The sequence below is a fragment of the Dromiciops gliroides genome, chromosome 5, assembly GCF_019393635.1.
Source record: "Dromiciops gliroides isolate mDroGli1 chromosome 5, mDroGli1.pri, whole genome shotgun sequence".
Lineage (NCBI taxonomy): Eukaryota > Metazoa > Chordata > Mammalia > Microbiotheria > Microbiotheriidae > Dromiciops > Dromiciops gliroides.
Genome location: NC_057865.1, coordinates 27825658 through 27831657, shown reverse-complemented (window position 1 = coordinate 27831657; position 6000 = coordinate 27825658). Strand labels below are relative to the sequence as shown.

Below are 6000 nucleotides of genomic sequence, written 5' to 3'. Positions count from 1 at the left end.
GCATCAGTTGCCCTTGTTTTAACATGCCAAAAAGTCAGTAATGGTGTCCATGGGCAGATGTAGGGTCATTCTGTCCCATGGTATATAGTGATAATCATTCATCCATGTGTGTGCATATGCACATACACACACACCAACACACAGACACACCTCTTGTCTCCATGAAAAAAATTAGCATCCTTTCCTTGGATTAATGCATGAGTCAGATCTGATCTTTGGCTCTTTGCCAATCTATGGACAATCCTAGGATTTTAATGTGGGGAGTGACCTCAGAGACTCTCTAAGGCAGGGGTTCTCAACTTTATGTTTTCTGTATATGTTGTGGACCCCTTTGGCAGTCTGTAGAAGGATATGTATTTTTCCCCCTCAGAATAACATATTTAAGTGCATAAAATAAAATACCTAAACTTATGATGGGAACCAATTATATTGAAATGCTTTAATCACAATATTTTTTTTTAAATGAGTTCCTAGGGGCAGCTGGGTGGCACAGTAGATAAAGCACTGGCCCTGGATTAAGGAGGACCTCAGTTCAAATCCAGCCTCAAACATTTGACACTTACTAGCTGTGTGACCCTGGGCAAGTCACTTAACAGTCATTGTCCCACCAAAAAAAGGAAAAAGAAAAAAAATGGAAAAAAAAAGAAAAAATGAGTTCCTAGACCCCAGGTTAAGACTCCCTGGTGTAGTGGAATTCCTTCATTTTCAAGATGAGGAATGTGAGGTCCTAAGATACACACGCGCACACACACACACACACACACACACACACACACACACACATTCATGTGTTCTTCATTTTCTTCAGCTGCAAAACTAGAATAATAACAGCACCTAATTTGCAAAGTTGTTGTAAGCACAGTGCTTGGCACATAGTAGGTGCTTAATAAATGTTTATTGATTGATTGAAATGAACTGTAGTAGGTCACAAAGATTGTGGGTGCTAGAATGAGGATTCCAACCCAGGTCTTCTGACTTTCAGCCCTGTGTTTTGTTTTTCTAACACACCACAAAGGCAGCTTGGATTAAATATTCTCATCAATATTTTTCAAAATCTTTCATTTGATATATTGGTTATTATTTGTCCTTCATTCTCAAAGAGTACCATGACATCAGGGTGATGTCATCACTTGCAGTGAATTGGATTTAAATGAGGGAGGGCTGTGCAAGGTCACCAATCTCACTTTCTCCTCCAGAGCCATCTGGGTCCAATGGCAAGATATATATCAGGATGGCTGGAGATGGGCCAGGATGTTTAAGGCAATTGGGGTTAAATGACTTGACCAAGGTCACACAGATAGTAAGTGTCTGGGGTGAGATTTGAACTCAGATCCTCCTAACTTCAGGGGCAGTGCTTTATCCACTGTGCCACCTAGCTGCCCCATATATTGATTAGGACTGTCCTCAAACACAGAAAGAAGAGGTAGTTATCAGTGATAAATCATCTGAGATGTGCTCCTCAAACCACCCCCAGCTCCTGAATATCTGTCCCTGCCTTGCCATTCCTAACCTTATTATGACATCTTTAGGGTTTATCAAGGGGTCTTAGATTAGGTCAGACCAAAACATTACCTGGTACATTTGTCGCACTCCAAGCTATCTGCCAGTTGAAACTCCATTTAATCCAATGATTGCCCATGGCAGTGAGTTCCCAGTTGCCTATTTGAAAAGAGATTGAGTCAGTTCAGTGCTAGTCATTTATTCCAACATTGTGCCATGCTATGCCCCATGTGGTCTGAACTCATTCAGGTCCCCATTCAGCTTCAATCCAATTTCTGTTGGGCTGCTAAAATGATATTCCTAAAGCCCTCATTTGACTGTATCTCTTCTCAAGAAACTTCCATGACTCCCTATTGCCTCTAAGCTCAAATAAGAACTCCTGGATCTGGCTTTTAAATCCCTTCATAATATGATTCCAACCTATCTTTAGAGGTTGATTGATTGCATTTTAATTCCTTTCATGCCCCTAGGGGGTGCCATAGTGCACAGGGCTCTGGACCTGGAGTCAGGGAGACTTGAGTTTGAATCCAATCTCAGACTCTTACTAGTTGTGTCACCATGGTTTGCCTCAGTCTCCTTAAATTTAAAATGCAGATCATAATAGCCCCTATCTCTCATGTTTATTGTGAGAATCAAATAAGAATATTTTAAAAGTGATTAGCGGGGGCAGCTAGGTGGTACAGTGGATAGAGTGCCATCCCTGGATACAGGAGTACCTGAATTCAAATCTGGCTTCAGACACTTGACACTAGCTGTGTGACCCTGGGCAAGTCACTTAACCCCCAGAGCCCCACCAAAAAAAAAGTGATTAGCATAATGCCTGGCAAATAGCAAGTGATTAATAAATGCTTGTTTTCATTTCCAATCCATCCAAATCCTTATTTGCTCTTCCCTGTGTCCAACATTCCATCTCCTGCCCTATTGCCTTTCTTATATGGTATCCTTCATTCCTAGAATATTCTCCCTCCTTGACCTAGCCCTTTAGAATTCTTGGGCTCTCAGCTCACATACTCTTTCCTACAAGAAGACAGTCCTGATTGGCTTCATTACCAAGGCTTTTATATGCCCCGATGGGGTTCTGTAATTATTTGTTTTGTATTTATTATCTGAGTGTACGATGTTTCATTGAGGGATGTCAGGGCGAGAACTCCTTTGTCTTTGTTTCTCCAGTTTCTGGAGATTTGGGGCTGTCAGGGACTTTACAGTTCAAGTCCAGCTCCTTGCATTTGATATATGAGGAAACTGAAACTCGGAGATTAAATGACTTTTGTGGTGCCACACAACTAGTAAAAGAATAAAACAGTATTTGAGTTCAGGTCTTCCTGATTCTGAATTTGGCACTTTATCCACCAAACCATCAGGTAGTGATAGAGCACTTGACCTGGAGTCAGGAGGACCTGAGTTCAAATCTCACCTCCGACACTTACTAGTTGTGTGACCCTGGAAAGGTCACTTAACCCCAATTACCTTAAACATCCTGGGCCATTGCCAGCCATCCTGAGATCTCTCTCTGTCTCTCTGTCTCTTTCATCTCTCTTTCATCTCTCTGTCTATCTCTATCTATCTATCTATCTATCTATCTATCTATCTATCTATCTATCTATCTATCTATCTATCTATCTTGCCACTGGACCCAAATGGCTCTGGAGGACAACGTGAGGTTGGGACCTTGCACAGCCCTCTCTCACTTAAATCCAATTCACTGTAAGTGATGACATCACCCCAATGTCATAGTCCTCTTTGATAACAAAGGACAAACAACAACAGCTTTTATATAGTGAATACCTAGTAGCCGTGTGTTGAAATTAATTTTTGAATTAATCCTGGCTTTGGTTATCTCTGATTCCAGCTTCAATCCTCCTGATATTTATTTAATTTCTGACTCTGATCTCAGAATTCTTGAACTGGTCACTGGTGAGTGTCCAACTGATCTGTTTAGCTCTGTGCCAATTTCCCAGTACTCTCCATTCCTGTTGCACTTCCCACCCTTCACAGAATTGGTGGGACTTGCTCTGCTCTGTATGAGGCCCTGATCCAAGGTCCTGCCCTTGGCTTAAAGAAACTAGATGGACATCTGAGCTCATTCTTTGGACAAGGCTGCCCCATCCCTGTGGTCTTCTCCTCAGGCAGCTGGTAACTCCTCCTGTCACCTGCAAATGTTCTGTGCCCACGCCTGGCTCTTTGATAGCCCCTTGCAACACTAACCAACCAGATCAGCATGTTTGTCCTTTTTATGCAGGCAACACTTGTCCTCAACTGACATTCTCTATTGTTATGCCATTCTTCTTTCTCCATTCTGTCCCTTTCCATTTTCGGGAGATTGCTGGTGAGAAGGGAAGTTTATCCAGCAGAGGCACCCATCCCCCAACCCATAGAGTCCTCACTCTCCATAAAAAGCTTTCCCAAACATTCTCTTCTCTCTTTAAGCCTCCCACACTTCCCCCTTCCCACTCTCTCAGCTGAGGCCCAGCCTCTTGCATTATTATGAAAAGCATGGCCAGCCAATGTCCCCTTTGTCTTCTTCCCTCCTTTTCATACTCAAATCCGCTAACACTACCCTCAGCTCATTCTCCTTTCCCCTATTGCCTGACAAAAAGGTGGGAAGCCCTCTGAATGTGCCCTTAAAGGCATTTCCTCCTTCCTTCTCCAGAATATTGCAAACTTAACCCCCCCCTCAACACACACACACACACACACACACACACACACACACACACACACACACAGAGGGTTCTCCCAGAATGCTTTCCACCATGCCGAATATCTTACATGCTTAAAAAAATCTTCACTAGACCTTACCTTGCCCTCAAGCTATTATCCTATATTTCTCTTGCTTTTCTCAGCCAAACTCACAGAAAAAGCTGTCTATACACATAGACTCACAGCCTCCACTGCTTTGTCTCTCACTTAATTTTTTTTTTGCACAGGTAATTTTATTCTAGCCTGTGGGTGTTGACAGTGCTCATAGATTGTTGTTGGAAATATTAAAAAAAACACATACCTGAATATTGTCACTTTTTAAAACAAACATCACAATTCAATAACCATTTAACAGTCAAAGCTATTAAATACGGGGGAAATGGTACAAATGTTTATGCCTTTTCCTTGTAAACAAGGTCTTTGCGTACAATAGTAATGAGTTTATTGAATGTATACCTCTATATCTAAGAAGAAAACCCTTTAACATATATACTATTCTGTGTACAAATAAACTCTGATTTTTTTAGTACACATTTGTAGACCTGATAAAAACAATTATATACACACATATATATTATACATACACACAAGTTCATGTGCACACACACATGCACATGCACACACGCACGCGCGCGCGCGCACACACACACACAGTTCTTTAAAAAGGAAATGTCAAGAGATGGACCACTATGGGAAAATTCACCTAAGGAAAGATAGCAGGAAGCAAGCACTGGATTGTTGTAGTTCAGTTGTATCTGACTTTTCATGATCCCAATTGGTGTTTTCTTGGCAAAGGTACTGAAATAGTTTGCCATTTCCTTCTCCAGCTCATTTTATAGATGAGGAAATGGAGACAAACACGGTTAAGTGACTTGACCATGGTCACGTAGCTAGTAAGTATCTCAGGTTAGATTTGCACTCAGGAAGGAGAAACTTTCTGACTCCACAATTGGTACTCTATCTTCTGAATCACCTAGCTACATTGGAATAATAGAGAATTTAAAATATAGGTATGCTTTAAATTCATTTCTGTCCATATACACCAACACTAGAATAGGATTGTCAGTATTGAGGACCACTTCTACTTATTCTCAAGAGATTGCAATCAATCTCTTAGTATAGATAAGGATAATATTGCTGTTGACTGAGATTTAAGCCTGGAATGCCCATAGAAGCATCACCAATAGCAATTAAACTGCTGTCCAGGAGTTTGTACAAATCATATAATAATTTTTTTCAGTTTTTTATGGTTTTTTTTTTAGTGAAGCAATTGGGGTTAAGTGACTTGCCCAGGGTCACACAGCTAGTAAGTGTTAAGTGTCTGAGGCCAGATTTGAACTCAGGTACTCCTGATTCCAGGGTCAGTGCTCTATCTATTGTGCCACATAGCTGCCTCCATGGTTTTCTTATTGGCCTGAAGTAGCATTGCTTGGAAGTTCATTGGCAATTCATACCTTAAAAGAGACTCAAGAAAACCTCTTAATGCTTTCATATGAATCCATGCTATGAAAGCATCACTGAAATTCACTGTCAGCCACCAAGCTCATGGTCCATGGTTCTTGTCAATGGAGAGCCTGGTTATCTCCTCTATGTCTGCTTTCATTTCATCTTCCTTATACTGAAAATCATGAACAATGAACTTAGCTTTATGTCTGAAATCTTCCACTAGGTAATATTGCACAGGTGCCTATCTTTATCCCCCAAAAGAACTTTCCCAGACCTTGGGACTACCATCTGAGTCATTATTTCACATTGCTTAACCCAGTTTTTTTCCTTTATCTTCTAGTATGTCAGCCATAT

At 41.1% G+C, this 6000-nt stretch overlaps 1 pseudogene; it reads right to left on the bottom strand.

Annotated features, from left to right (window-relative positions):
• Positions 1-5262: 5262 nt before the first annotated feature.
• The window catches only part of LOC122728683, a 183435-nt pseudogene continuing 182697 nt past the window's right edge, over positions 5263-6000 (bottom strand).